Source organism: Heterodontus francisci, chromosome 14 (assembly GCF_036365525.1).
Source record: "Heterodontus francisci isolate sHetFra1 chromosome 14, sHetFra1.hap1, whole genome shotgun sequence".
In the NCBI taxonomy this organism is placed as follows: domain Eukaryota; kingdom Metazoa; phylum Chordata; class Chondrichthyes; order Heterodontiformes; family Heterodontidae; genus Heterodontus; species Heterodontus francisci.
The window spans coordinates 63973987-63990400 of record NC_090384.1 but is presented as its reverse complement, the minus strand read 5'-3'; the positions used below and the strand labels follow the sequence as shown (position 1 = coordinate 63990400).

Below are 16414 nucleotides of genomic sequence, written 5' to 3'. Positions count from 1 at the left end.
CCCTAAAAATATTGTTGATGGAGAAAACAAAAGCTTCTTGCCTCGTCAGTCAAGAATCCATCCAAGCTGGTAAGAAATGGCCTGTTGGGTTGAACATGCCCAATGCTGGGACAGGGCGGTTGGAGAGAGGAGGTCCAGTGATGAAATCTCCAGGAATGTGTCCAACAGCGGAGTGGGCAAAATTTGAGGTACTGTTACTGTGAAAACAATAAATTTGGACTCTTTCCAATGAAAGATTATGCCTGAAATGTTAACCTCATTAAGGTATGGATGATCTACTGAGTAGTTGCAGATGTTTTCAAATATTTTTGTTTTCATGGTCTAGGTGCTACTTTAGATGATGGCATCATGGTTACCTGTATATTAAAAAAAACTCATTCATATAGTGTCTCATCTTATCACTTATCACTTACTTCTTTGAAGTAAAATGACTTGTAAGGAAAACAGCCATTTTGCATAGCAATGGAACACTAACAGCAATGAAATGGATGAGCAAATTAATAAATATATCTTTGCAGGAACAACTGGAAGAATCAAGAATGAGCAGAAAGCTTATGTAAATCTGTATAGTAATTGAGAAAAACAAATAAAAACAAGACATGGGGACCAATATTTTTTGGGCATCACACACATTCATGTGGTACAGCAACTTAACTTCACCCAATAATATGAAACCCAGTCATTGTGGTGCTACGGAGCACAGAACATAATACAGTAGGACCTTATCAGGGTGCAGTGCCAGTGGCATCTTGAAAGGATGCTGGTCACCCTTAAGGCTGCCCCACTCTTGAAGATGGGGAGTAATGTCTTCAGCAAGCACATGATGCAAATGGTAGCATTTAGAACCATAGAACAATTACGGCACAGAAGAAGACCATTCAGCCCATCGTGTCCATGCCGGCTGAAAAAACTAGCCGCCCAATCTAATCCCACCTTCCAACACCTGATCCATAGACTTGTAAGTTACAGCACTTCAGATACATGTGCACGTACCTTTTAAAAGAATTGAGGGTTTCTGCCTCCACCCCTGTTCCTGGTACCAACCTCTGGGTGAAAAAGTTTTTCCTCATGTCCCCTCTAATCCTTCTACCAATCATTTAAATCTGTGTCCCCTGATAACTGACCCCTCTGCCAGGGGAAACAGGTCCTTTCTGTCTACTTTATCTAGGCCCCAAATAATTTTGCACACCTCAATTAAGTCTCCCCTCAGCCTCCTCAGTCCCAGGGAAAACAACCCTAGCCTATCCAATGTTTTCTCATAGCAGCAACTTTCAAGCCCTGGCAACATTCTTGTAAATCTCCTCTGTACTCTCTCCAGAGTACTTATGTCCTTTCTGTAATGTGGTGACCAGAACTGTATGTACGCAATGCTCCTGCTGTGGGCTAACTAGCGTTTTATTCAGTTCCAGCATCACATCCCTGCCTTTGTATTCTATACCTCGGTCAATAAAGGAAAGCAATCCATATGCCTTCTTCACCATTCTATCTACCTGTCCTGCCGCCTCCAGGGACCTGTGGACACTTCTTCTACCCCTCTCAATATCCTCCCATTTACTGTGTATTCCCTCACTTTATTTGCCCTCGCCAAATGTATTACCTCACACTTCTCTGGATTGAATTCCATTTGCCACTTCCCGCCCACTCAACCAAACCATTGATATCATTCTGGAGTCTCTGGCTATCCTGTTCACTATTAACTACATGGCCAATTTTTGTGTCATCAGCAAATTTACCAATCATGCCTCCCACATTTAAGTCAAAATCAATAATATACACCACAAACAGCAAGGGACCCAACACCGAGCCCTGTGGAACACCACTGGAAACAGCTTTTCATTCGCAAAAACATCCGTCAACTACTAACCTTTGTTTCCTGTCCCTGAGCCAATTCTGGATCCAACTTGCCACATTCCCCTGTATCCCATGGGCTTTCATTTTACTGACCAGTCTGCCATGCGGGACCTTGTCAAATGCCTTACTAAAATCCATGTAGACCACATCCACTGCACTACCCTCATCACTCCTCCCTGTTACTGCCTCAAAAAACTCAATTAAGTTAGTAAGACATGACCTTCCCCTAACAAATCCATGCTGACTATCCCTGATTAATTCGTGCCTTTCTAAATGGCAGTTTATCCTGTCCCTCAGAATAGATTCTAACAATTTACCCACCACCGAGGTCAGACTGACTAGCCTATAATTATTTGGCATATCCCTCGCACCCTTTTTAAACAATGATACAACGTTCACAGACCTCCAATCATCTGGTACCTCGCCCGTATCTAATGAGGATTTGAAGATGATCCTCAGCGCATCCACTATTTCCTCCCTGGCTTCCTTTAACAACCTGGGATGCAATCCATCCAGTCCTGGCGATTTATCCACTTTCAAGGATGTCAGACCCTCTAGTACTTCCTCTCTCATTATGCTTATCGTATTTAATATTTCACACTTCACCTCTTTAACTACAATGTCTGCATCAACCCTCTCCTTTGTGAAGATAGAGATAAAAATCTCATTAAGAGCCCTGCCCACATCTTCTGCATAAGTTCCTTCATACATCGCTGACAGGCCCTACCCTTTCCTTAGTTATCCTCTTGCTCTTAATGTGCTGATAAAACATCTTCGGTTTTCCTTGATTTTACCTGCCAATAATTTTTCATATCCTTTCTTTGCTTTTCTAATTTCCTTTTTAACTTCATCTCTGCACTTTTCCTGTAGGCTTTCTAAAGTATTAAGATATTTGTGATCATCATAAGCTTTTTTTTTCTGCTTGAACTTACCCTGCAAGCTTCAAGATAACCAGGGGGCTCTAGATTTGGCAGTACCACCCTTAATCTTTGTGGGGACATGCCTACACTGTGCCTGTAGTTTTTTTTTTTATTTCCAAAATATACTTTATTCATAAAAATCTGTAAAAATTACATTGCCAAACAGTTTCCAAACAGCACGAAAAAATACAAACATTGCAAAAGAGATCAGTTTCTTTCAATAATGTCATGAGTTTCTTCCCAACCCTTCCGTTTCACAATTGTCATGTCAATTACTGTGCCTGTAGTAACTCGCTTTTGAATGCCTCCCACTGGTTTGCCACTGATTTTCCTTCAAGTAGCTGTATCCAGGCCACTTTCACCAGGTCACCTCTCAGTTTCGTAAAATTTGCCTTCTCCCAATTTAGAACTTTTACTCCTGTTTTATCTTTGTCCTTTCCCATGATTATGCTAAAACTAACTGTATTATGGTCACTATCTCCAAAATGGTTACTTCATTCACTTGCCCAGCTTCATTACCGAAGAATAAATCTAGAACTGCGCCCCCTCTCGTTGGGCTTGTTACGAGCTGGCTAAAAAAGTTCTCTTGAATGCAGTTCAAGAATTTTGTCCACTCTGTGCCCTTCACACTGTTTCTATCCCAGTTGATATTGGGTTAGCTGAAATCCCCAACTATAATTGCCCTATAGTTATTGCACTTAGAAATTTCCCTACATATTTGTTCTTCTACTCCATCTCACTATTTGGGGGTCTTTAGTACACTCCTAGTAATGTGGCGGTCCTTTTTAGTTCTGAGCTCCACCGTTATGGCCTCGTTTGATGATTCATTTAGCATATCATCCCTCCTCAAAGTTGTTATTGATTCCTTAACTAATAATGCTATATCCCCTCCTTTTTTATCTCCCTCTCTATTCTGCCTGAAAACTCTATATCCAGGGTGTTGAGCTGCCATTCTTGCCTCTCTTTAAGCCAAGTTTCCTTTATAGTAATGATATTGTGTTGCCATGTGTCAATCTGTGCCCTCAATTCATCGACTTTATTTACTACACTCATTGTATTTAAATAAATACCCTTTAACACTGCCAAATTCCAGTGCTGCATGCTTTTTAACCTTTGCTTCTTCTGTTTTTCAAAGACACTCGTTAATTTTCTGCCTCCTGTTCCCTTCTCTGAAATTGTCCTATCTAAGACTGCGCTCAGGTTCCCATCCCCCTGCCAAACTAGTTTAAATCATCCCCAACAGCACCAGCAAACATTCCTGCAAGGATATTTGTCCCTGTCCTGTTCAGGTGCAGACCATCCGGCTTGCACAGGTCCCACCTTCCCCAGAACCGGTCCCAATGCCCCAAAAATTTGAAGCTCTCCCTCCTGCAATATCTCTTCAGCCACACATTCATCTGATGTATTTTCCTATTTCTATACTCACAAGCACATGTCCTTTGGAGTAATCCTGAGATTACTACCTTTGAGGTTCAAATGTGCATGGCAGTTATCACCTTCCGGATTTCTGAGATCAAACGGGTGTATGTAGCGTTATTATCCATTACATGTTCTTTTTTTTCATACCGCAGCTAAGGCAGAGAAGACGTGGCCTTATGGAAGTGTCGTCGAGGCTCAGGGCCTCAATCCGGCCTCGGTCGTCCTTCCGCCGTCACTGCTGGGAGCCAGGAAAGAAGCTCCACCGTCAGCCCGGAGGACGCTGATATCAAGGACGCTGTGGGCTGGCCCACTCTCCAGGGTCGCGAACCCCGCCAGACGCCTCCCCCCTTCCCCCCCTACACCACCTTCCTCCCTAGCACCCCTTTCCCAGTTGAGGGGTAGACCTGGCAGGATCGATTTCATCCCATGAATCCTAGAAGAAAATATCGCGAATAAATCACGGTAGTTTTAAATTTTGCTTAAAAAATTAAACCGAAAAATTTTGTGTCGAAGTTGAAACTACACAAGGCAACCCTAACTTTACATGGGGACTGCATTGTGAGGGAGCTGATGAAATGTTTTATTACCTGCACCCCCTTCCCCCACCCCCTCCCCCCCACACCCCCTTCCCAGCTCCCCCCTGCACCCCCTTCCCAGCTCCCCCCTCGCACCCCTTTCCCCCCACCCCCTCGCACCCCCTTTCCAGCTCCCCCCTCGCACCCCCTTCCCCTGCACCCCATCCCCCTCGCACCCCATTCCCTCCACCCCCTCCCCTCACACCCCCTTCCTCCCCGCACCCCCTTCCTCCCACCACCGGCATCCACCTATCCCTGAGCAGGGGCCCTAACAACCCCACTGCCTCGTGAGCGTCTCGGGAGAGACCAAGGCTAAGGGAGTAAACCCTAACAGAAAATCCGGAGCGGAACCCCGAAGGCGGTCATGTGTCACCTTTGGCATGTTTCCGCAGCTATACCGGTGCCAAACGTCGTGCTCTGCACTCCTTTGGACCCCACCAGGAAGGCCAAAAGGGGGGTTTTGACGCTTGGGCAACTCACAACTTCCATACATCCGCCCAGGCATGCGCCATGGAGAGGTCACTCCATAGTCACCTCACAGCGACCAAAACAGCACGGAAGGCAGTAGTTACGGGTTATAAGTCCAGCTCAATTGGCATAGAGATTAGGCGCCACGGGTTGCCTTTGTCGGTGGGAAAGATCATCGCATCTCACTGGACAGCTACCGCCTGCCTCAAACCGGGCAGCCCCTGGTATGTCAGGTTCTGTCCCGCCACAGTCCACCTGCTTCAATGGGAGTTCAGGGTCATTGCCCGACAAGTGGACTGTAACACCGCACCAAACAGCACGACAAAAAAAGGAAAGAAGGTACCAGCCCTTCGTTTTGCAAGCTGGAACGTCAGAACTATGTCTCCTGGCCTGTCGGAAGACCTTACACAAATCAACAATTCTCGGAAGACCGCCATCATTAACAACGCGCTCTGTAGACTCAATGTGGACATTGCAGCACTTCAGGAGACACACCTCCCTGCGAGTGGATCTCTAAGAGAGCAAGACTACACTTTCTTCTGGCAGGGTAGGGATCCTGAAGAACCAAGACAGCATGGAGTGGGCTTCGCCATCAGAAACTCCTTGTTCAGCATGATAGAGCCACCTTCAAATGGCTCGGAACACATACTATCCATCCGACTGTTTACCGCCTCTGGTCTAGTGCACCTACTCAGCATCTATGCTTCAACACTCTGCTCCCCACCTGAAGTTAAAGACCAGTTCTACGAGGAACTCCATAATATCATTAGTAGCATCCCCAATACCGAACATCTGTTCCTGCTGGGGGACTTTAATGCCAGGGTTGGGGCCGACCATGACTCATGGCCCTCCTGCCTTGGGCGCTATGGCATTGGAAGGATGAATGAGAATGAACAGAGACTGCTTGAGTTGTGTACCTATCACAACCTCTGCATTACCAACTCGTTCTTTCATACTAAACCCTGTCACCAGGTTTCTTGGAGGCACCCAAGATCACGTCGTTGGCAAGGCTGGACCTCATCGTCACAAGGTGAGTCTCTTTAAACAGCGTTCAAATCACACACAGCTTCCACAGTGCGGACTGCGACACCGACCACTCCCTGGTGTGCAGCAAGGTTAGACTCAAACCAAAGAAGCTGCATCGCTCCAAGCAGAAGGGCCGCCCGCGCATCAACACGAGCAGAATTTCTTATCCACAGCTGTTACATAAATTTCTAAATTCACTTGAAATAGCCCTTCAAAACACTCCTACAGGAGATGCGGAGACCAAGTGGGCCCACATCAGAGGCGCTACCTATGACTCAGCAATGACTACCTATGGCAAACGTGTGAAGCAAAATGCAGATTGGTTTCAATCTCACATTGAAGAGCTGGAACCTGTCATAGCTGCTAAGCGCATTGCACTGCTGAACTACAAGAAAGCCCCCAGCGAGTTAACATCCATAGCACTTAAAGCAGCCAGAAGTGCTGCACAAAGAACAGCCAGGCGCTGCGCAAATGACTACTGGCAACACCTATGCAGTCGTATTCAGCTGGCCTCTGACACCGGAAACATCAGAGGAATGTATGATGGCATCAAGAGAGCTTTTGGGCCAACCATCAGGAAGATCGCCCCTCTCAAGTCTAAATCAGGGGACACAATCACTGACCAATGCAAGCAAATGGATCGCTGGGTGAAGCACTACCTAGAACTGTACTCCAGGGAAAATGTTGTCACTGAGACTGCCCTCAATGCAGTCTCTGCCAGCCATGGATGAGCTGGACGAACAGCCAACAAAATCGGAACTCAGTGATGCCATTGATTCTCTAGCCAGTGGAAAAGCCCCTGGGACGGACGACATTACCCCTGAAATAATCAAGAGTGCCAAGCCTGCTATACTTTCAGCACTCCACGAACTGCTTTGCTTGTGCTGGGGTGAGGGAGCAGTACCACAGGACATGCGCGATGCCAATAGCTTCACCCTCTATAAGAACAAGGGTGACCGCAGTGACTGCAACAACTACCGTGGAATCTCCCTGCTCAGCATAGTGGGGAAAGTCTTTGCTCGAGTCACTTTAAACAGTCTCCAGAAGCTGGATGAGCGTGTCTAACCTGAGGCACAGTGTGGCTTTTGAGCAGAGAGATCCACCATTGACATGCTGTTCTCCCTTCGGCAGCTACAGCAGAAATGACGGGAACAACAGATGCCCCTCAATGTTGCTATCATTGATCTCACCAAAGCCTTTGACCTCGTCAGCAGACATGGTCTCTTCAGACTACTAGCAAAGATCGGATGTCCACCAAAGCTACTAAGTATCATCACCTCATTCCATGACAGTATGAAAGGCACAATTCAGCATAGCGGCGCCTCATCAGTCCCCTTTCCTATCCTGAGTGGTGTGAAACAGGGCTGTGTTCTCGCACCTACACTGTTTGGGATCTTCTTCTCCCTGCTGCTCTCACATGCGTTCAAGTCTTCAGAAGAAGGAATTTTCCTCCACACAAGATCAGATGGCAGGTTGTTCAACCTTGCCCGTCTTACAGCGAAGACCAAAGTACAGAAAGTCCTCATCAGGGAACTCCTCTTTGCTGACGATGCTGCATTAACATCCCACACAGAGGAGTGTCTGCAGAGACTCATCGACAGGATTGCGGCTGCCTGCAACGAATTTCACCGAACCATCAGCCTCAAGAAAACGAACATCATGGGACAGGATGTCAGAAATGCTCCATCCATCAATATCGGCGACCACGCTCTGGAAGTGGTTCAAGAGTTCACCTACCTAGGCTCAACTATCACCAGTAACCTGTTTCTCGATGCAGAAATCAACAAGCGCATTGGGAAAGGCTTCCACTGCTATGTCCAGACTGGCCAAGAGAGTGTGGGAAAATGGCGCACTGACACGGTACACAAAAGTCCGCGTGTATCAAGCCTGTGTCCTCAGTACCTTGCTGTACGGCAGCGAGGCCTGGACAATGTATGTCAGCCAAGAGCGACGTCTCAATACATCTTCGCTGCCTCTGGAGAATACTTGGCATCAGGTGGCAGGACCGTATCTCCAAGGCAGAAGACCTCGAGGCAGCCAACATCCCCAGCATATACACCCTACTGAGCCAGCGGCGCTTGAGATGGCTTGGCCATGTGAGCTGCATGGAAGATGGCAGGATCCCCAAGGACACACTGTACAGCGAACTCGTCACTGGTATCAGACCCACTGGCCGTCCATGTCTCTGCTTTAAAGACGTCTGCAAACGCGACATGAAGTCCTGTGACATTGATCACAAGTCGTGAGAGTCAGTTGCCCGTGATCGCCAGAACTGGCGGACAGCCATAAAGGCGGGGCTAAAATGTAACGAGTTGAAGAGACTTAGCAGTTGGCAGGAAAAAAGACAAAAGCGCAAGGGGAGAACCAACTGTGTAACAGCCCCGACAATTTTATTTGCAGTGCCTGTGGAAGAGTCTGTCATTCTAGAATTGGCCTTTATAGCCACTCCAGGCGCTGCTTCACAAATCACTGACCACCTCCAGGCACTTACCCATTGTCTCTCGAGACAAGGAGGCCAAAGAAGAAGAAGAAGAACTACCTTTGAGGTCCTACTTGTTAAGTTCATTCCTAACTCCCTAAACTCAGCCCGCAGGACCTCATCCCACTTTCTTCTTATATCGTTGGTACCAGTGTGGACCACGACCTCCAGTTGTTCACCCTCGCCCTCCAGAATGCTCTGTAGCTGCTCAGTGATATCTATGACCCTTGCACCAGGGAGGCAACATACCATCCTGGAACCATGTCTGCGACCACAGAAACGCCTATCTGTTCCCTGAACTATACAATCCCCTGCCACTATTGCTGTCTTGTCCTTTCTCCTCCCTCCCTGCACAGCTGAGCCACCCATGGTGCTCTGGTCATGACTCGCTGCACTCTCCAGAGGAACCCTCTTTCCCATCGGTACTCAGAACTGAATTCCGGTTAGAAAGTGGGATGCCCTCTGGGCACTCCTGCACTACCTGCCTTGTCCTTCTTGTCTGTCTGGCAGCCATCCAGTCCCTCTCTGCCTGTGCTCTCTTGAGCTCCGGGGTGACTACCTCCTGAAACAAAGAACAAGGAAAATTACAGCACAGGAACAGGCCCTTCGGCCCTCCAAGCCTACGCCGATCCAAATCCTCTATCTAAACCTGTCGCCTATTTTCTTAGGGTCTGTATCTCTTTACTTCCTGCCCATTCATGTATCTGTCTAGATACATCTTAAAAGATGCTATCGTGCCCGCGTCTACCACCTCCGCTGGTAATGCGTTCCATGCACCCACCACCCTCTGCGTAAAGAACTTTCCACGCATATCCCCCCTAAACTTTTCCCCTTTCACTTTGAACTCGTGTCCCCTTGTAATTGAATCCCCCACTCTGGGAAAAAGCTTCTTGCTATCCACCCTGTCTATACCTCTCATGATTTTGTACACCTCAATCAGGTCCCCCCTCAACCTCCGTCTTTCTAATGAAAATAATCCTAATCTACTCAACCTCTCTTCATAGCTAGCGCCCTCCATACCAGGCAACATCCTGGTGAACCTCCTCTGCACCCTCTCCAAAGCATCCACATCCTTTTGGTAATGTGGCGACCAGAACTGCACGCAGTATTCCAAATGTGGCCGAACCAAAGTCCTATACAACTGTAACATGACCTGCCAACTCTTGTACTCAATACCCCATTCGATGAAGGAAAGCATGCCGTATGCCTTCTTGACCACTCTATTGACCTGCGTTGCCACCTTCAGGGAACAATGGACCTGAACACCCAAATCTCTCTGTACATCAATTTTCCCCAGGACTTTTCCATTTACTGTATAGTTCACTCTTGAATTGGATCTTCCAAAATGCATCACCTCGCATTTGCCCTGATTGAACTCCATCTGCCATTTCTCTGCCCAACTCTCCAGTCTATCTATATTCTGCTGTATTCTCTGACAGTCCCCTTCACTATCTGCTACTCCACCAATCTTAGTGTCGTCTGCAAACTTGCTAATCAGACCACCTATACTTTCCTCCAAATCATTTATGTATATCACAAACAACAGTGGTCCCAGCACGGAGCCCTGTGGAACACCACTGGTCACACGTCTCCATTTTGAGAAACTCCCTTCCACTGCTACTCTCTGTCTCCTGTTGCCCAGCCAGTTCTTTATCCATCTAGCTAGTACACCTTGGACCCCATGCGCCTTCACTTTCTCCATCAGCCTACCATGGGGAACCTTATCAAACGCCTTACTGAAGTCCATGTATATGACATCTACAGCCCTTCCCTCATCAATCAACTTTGTCACTTCCTCAAAGAATTCTATTAAGTTAGTAAGACATGACCTTCCCTGCACAAAACCATGTTGCCTATCACTGATCAGCCCATTTTCTTCCAGATGGGAATAGATCCTATCCCTCAGTATCTTCTCCAGCAGCTTCCCTACCACTGACGTCAGGCTCACCGATCTATAATTACCTGGATTTTCCCTGCTACCCTTCTTAAGCAAGGGGACAACATTAGCAATTCTCCAGTCCTCCAACGTGCAATTCATGTAGTTCTCTGCCTCACGGATGCGCCACAGTGACTCCAGCTGCCGCTTGAGTTCCGAAACCCAGAGCTCAAGCTTCTGCAGCCAGTGACACTTTCTGCAGAAGTGTTTGTCAAAGACACATGGTGCGTCTGCGATTTCCCACATACCACAGGAGGCACATTCCGCTTGGCCGAGCTGCCCTGCCATTAGAAGGCATGGTCACCAATGGTGGAGTGATTAAAATTGGGGATGTTCAAGAAGCCAGAATTAAAGGACCGCAAATACCTCAGAGGGTTGATGGGCTGGTGGCGATTACAGAGATAGGGAAGGAGAGGCCGTGGGGAGATTTGAGAACAAAGATGAAAATTTTAAAAATCAAGGTGTTCTTTAGCTGGGAGACAGTGTAGGTCAGTGAGCACAGGGGTGATGAGTGAAGGGGGCTTGCTGCAAGTTAGGACACAGGCAGCAGAGTTTTGGATGATGTCAGGTTTATGGAGGGTAGAATTTGGATGGCCAGCCAGGTGTGTGTTGAAATAGTCTAATCTAGAGTTAACATAGGCGTAGATGAGGGTTTCAGCAGCAGAGGAGCTGAGGTAGGAATGGAGACAAGTGATGTTATTTTGGTGGAAATAAGCAGTCTTAGTGTTGGTGCGGATATGAGGTCAGAAGCTTATCTTAGGGTCTAATATGACACCAAGGTTGTAAACAGTCTGGTTCAGCCTCAGACAGTTGTCAGAGAGAGGAATGGAGTCAGTGGCTAGGCAGCGGAGGTTGTGGTGGGGACCAAAGACAATGATTTTTAGTTGGAGAAAACTTCTGCTCATCCAGTACTGGAAGTCAGACAAGCAGTCTCACAATCTAGAGACAGTGGAGGGTTTGAGAGGGGTTTTGGTGACATAGAGTGGGGTGCCGTCAATGTACATGTGGAAACTGATGCTGTGTATTCATCAAGAGCCAGCATCTCGATGAGAAGTAGGAGGGGGCCAAAGATAGATCCTTAGGGGAGACCAGAGGTAATGGTGCGGAAGTGGGAATGGAAGCCATAGCAGGTCATTCTCTCGCTACGATTAGATAAATAAGAATGGAACCAGGTGAGTGCATTCCCACCCAGCTGGACGATAGTGGAGAGACGTTGGAGGAGGATGGTGTGGTCAACTGTGTCAAAGGCTGCAGATAGGTCGAGAAGGTCAAGGAAATGTAGATTACCTTGGTCACAGTCACATAGGATATCATTTGCAATTTTTATATGAGGTGTTAAGGGACTGTGGCAGGACAGACACCTGATTTGAGGGATTCAAACATGGAGTTCCAGGAAAGATGGACACGGATTTGAGAGGTGACAACACATTCAAGGATTTGCAGAGCAAAGGGAGTTGGAAATGGAGCAGTAGTTTGCAAGGATGGTGGGGCCAAGGGTTGGTGTTTTGAGGAGATGGGTAATGAAGGTAGATTTAAAGGAAAGAGGGACAGTACCTGAGGACAGAGAACCATTAACAGTATCAACTAACATGGAAGCCAGGAGAAGTTGGCTGGTCATTAGTTTAGTGGGAATAGGGGTGAAGGAGCAGAAGGTAGGTCACATGGACAAGTGGAGTTTGGAGAGGGCATAAGGGGAGATAGGAGAGAAACTACAGAATGATACAAGTTTATGACTAAGACAGGGGAAACCTTAGAGGAAATTTGGCCCGGTGGGCAAGGGGAATGGAGGAAGGTGGCAGAGGCAGCTGATCAGATGGTCTTAATTTTAGTGACAAAGAAGTCCATGAGCTCCTTACACTTGTTGTTGGAGGTGAGGGTGAAAGAGACAGGGGGCTAAGAAGACACTTTGCAGTAGAGACAAAAAGCCTGAATTATCTTTGCATTTCAGGATGATCCTGGAATAGTGAACAAGCCAGTCAGATGTAAACAATCACTACAAAGTTTAATAACAAGGAAAATAAAATTGGACAGACCAACTGGCAATGTCATAGGCATCATATCTGGACAGATCTTAAGCAATCTCAGTCCAGTTGAGCCTAAAAAGTCCTCCTGCTAACATCTGGGCATTAGTGCCCCAGTTGGGAATGTTGCCCTCAGTTAAGACACAGTCATACTCACAGAATCATATCAACTAATATCACAGACTCTACTATCACCATTAAATGCTGGAAATATTGAGCAAGGAGAAAACCATAACCAGCCAAGAAAAGGAAACAAAGGAAACTCTCTTGGTTTTACTCTCTTGTTTTTCCCATTTTTGCTTTTGGACGGCAGCTGTTCATCATTCTGCCAATTCACATCTCCTCTAGATATCTATTGTTTCTTTACTTGTCCCATTACCACTCCTTTTGCACCACCTACTCTTTTATCATTTAATCTCTCCTGTCTTCCACCCTGTCACAGACCTTCCCTTTTGTTCTATTTCCACCCCCCTTACCCCGCCCTGTTCACTTGCTTAAAACCTATTATATTTCTAACTTTTCCCAGTTCTGATGAAAGGACCTAAAACGTTAACTCTGTTTCTCTCACCACAGATACTGCCTCACCTGCTGAGTATTTCCAGCATTTTCTGTTTTTATTTCAGATTTCCAGCATTTGCAGTATTTTGTTTTTGTCTTCTATCACCATGCCTGGGTATGTCCTGTCCCATTGACAGAATAGACCCATCATAGATGGGGTCATAGTGGTATATGTTGGAACAAGAGTTCACACTACCCGAGTACCTTGATGTCCTGGGCTGTCTGTGGGACCAGCGCCTGGTGTGTTAAAACAGCTTACTGCTGAGCATGGAATGCATTGTGTAAGCAGACCTAAGGCAAGGCTATCTCCACAGACAAGGAGGGTAGTGCAACATTTAAGAGTCGCTCAGCCATGTCTGTGATGGTCTGAAATATATTAGCTTAATCATTTTTGCTTATGGCAATAAAATGATGGAAAGGGTTTGTGAGGGCAATTTAGGTAGGTGGTAGGGAAATATAGGGACTGGTGGGGATGTTTGGTAGGAATATGGGATTAGTGTAGGATTAGTATAAATGGGTGCTTGATGGTTGGCACAGACTCGGTGGGCCGAAGGGCCTGTTTCAGTGCTGTATCTCTAATCTTAACCATGGTAATAAAATGATGGGATGAGCTTAAGAGGGCAATATAACCATGGTACCAAGATGATTGGAAGAGTTTAAAAAAGGCTAAGTGCATATTGCTAGCTCCATGTTATTTTGTTCTCACTTTTATGTACCATCAATGTACTATGATTTAGTAGAATGCATGGAATGTAGAGCTCAAAGTTACAAATGGTATAAGAAATGTGAGTGAGATAGTCATACTGGAATTGTGTAGTATGATCTCTCAAGATAGACCTAAGAACCCATTTTGGGATTGTGTATTATGATGTCTCTATAAAGACCTGAAAACTCAGACTGGAAATGTGAAGTGTAATATTTTAATAAAGACCTGATCCTGCATTGTTACAACTGCATATGTGTGTACTCTGATGTTTAAAGTAACGAGACAAGTTAGAACAAGAAAATAGTCCAACAGTATCGAATCAAGTGGGAATGACCCTGGGGTTCCACAACATTGATTCCAAACACCATGAAGTCTCATGGCTTTAGGTCGAAGGGGTTTAAATAAGCCTCCTGCTGATCATCTCCTACTGTGCTTCCCTGACTGACAAATCAGTATTCCTCCAAGCTAAACATCACTTGGAGGAAGTACTGAGGGAAGCAATGGCACAGAATGTGCAGTGTGTAGGACACTTTGGTGTCAACTATCAAGAGGGTTCAGTAGTACCAGCACTGACTGAATCCTGAAGGACATAGCTACCAGGCTGAGCTTGCATCATGTGGTGAGGGAACCAACACAAAGGAGTAACTTACTTGACACCATCCTAACCACCTATCCACTGCAGACACATCGATCTATGATATTACACAATCCACTATACAGTCCTTGTGAACATTAAGTTTCGTATCCATACTGTGGACATTCCACACCATGTAGTGTGGAACAACCACTGTGCTAAGTGGAATGGACTAAGGGTAGATTTTGCAGCCCAAAACTAGGTATCCATGAGGTGTGATGGACCATCAATAGCAGCAAAATCGTATACCACCACAATCCATTACCTCATGGCCTAACTCATTCCTCACTCCACCATCATTCCAGGAGACCAGTCTTCAATGGGAACTATAAAATGACTTGGCAGTAACAGTACTAGACATACTGTCTAAAACATTTGTTGTTTAGCAATAGAATTGGCCTCATGTTGTTTCACAAGGTTGGTATCCTTAGAATGAGATACCAACCTTGTGAAACAACATGAGGCCAATTCTATTGCTAAACAACAAATGTTTTAGACAGTGCTAAGTGGTTCCTCAACCAATAGATCAGAGTAATGTTCTCCGGCCCTACTGCATTCAGTTGAGAATGATGGTGGACAATCAAGAAACTACTGGGAGGAGGAAGCTTCATGAACAGCCTCATCCTCAACCATGGTTAAACTCAGTATGTCCATGCAAGAGACAATGCTGAAGTGTTTGCAAGTGTTTTCAACCAAAATTATTCAGTGGACAATCCTACTTAGCCTCCTCTCAAATCCCTACCATCATAGATGCTAGTGTCCAGCCAATTTAGTTCACTCCATGTAACATTAAATGGGTGGCTGAGTGCACTGGGCACCATTTAGGCTATGGACCCTGATAATATCCTGGCTGTGGTGCTAAAACCTACATACCAGATCTAGCTGTCCAGTACAGCTACGACACTATCATCACCTCAACAATATGGAAGATTGCCCAGGCATATCCAATCGACAAAAAAGGGATAAACCCAACCATTTAATTACTGCACTGTCAGCGTCCTCCTAATCATTGATAAATTGAAGGAAAAAGTCATAAATATCATCTATTCCTCTACAACCCACTCACCGACATTCAGTTCAGGTTCAGCCAGAACTACTCAGCTCCAGAGCTGACTGTTAGAGGAAAGATGAATTACTGCCCTTGATAGCTAAGCAACACTTGACTGAGTAGGGCACCAAAGAGCCCTTGCAAAACTAAGGTCAACAGCAGTCAAATGGAAAACCGTTCAGTGGCTGAAGTCATACCTCATAAAAAGAAAGATGGTCATGGTTGCCAGTAGACATTTATTGAAGACCCAGAACATCACTGCAGGAGTTCCTTAGGAAGCTCAACCATCTTCAGCTGTTTCATCAATGATCTTCCATCTGTCATAAGGTCAGGAGTAAGGTATTTGCTGATGATTCCATGTCAGCTCCATTCATAACTCGTCTGATAATGAAGCAGCATATGTCAGCCCATAGAAGAACTTTGACATCCATACTTGGGCAGACACGTGGCAGGTATTACATCACGTAAGTGCCAGGCAATGACGATCTCCAACAAGAAAAAGCTCAAGCCCTTCCCTCTAACCTTCAAGTGGCATTATAATTGCCAAGATCCCCACCATTCTCAGGGTCATCATTAACCAGAAGCTTAACAGGACCAACAATACCAATATTGTGGCTACAGGAGCAGGACAGCTCACCTACAGACCCCTCAATGTCTGTCCACCATCTACAAGGCTCAAGTCAGGAGTGTGATGGAATACTTAACATTTGACTGAACATCGGCAGCCATTATAACATTCAAGAAGCACCATTCAGGACAGATCATTTTTCTTG

General features: G+C 46.0%; 1 protein-coding gene across 1 annotated transcript in view; it reads left to right on the top strand.

Moving 5' to 3' along the window:
- Positions 1–4365, top strand: part of c14h11orf16 (chromosome 14 C11orf16 homolog) — a 58761-nt gene extending 54396 nt beyond the window's left edge. The window contains exon 12 of the mRNA XM_068046353.1: positions 4343–4365. The gene's annotated coding sequence lies outside the window, so the exon portion shown is untranslated. The remainder of the gene's footprint in view (positions 1–4342) is intronic.
- The last annotated feature ends 12049 nt before the right edge of the window (positions 4366–16414 follow it).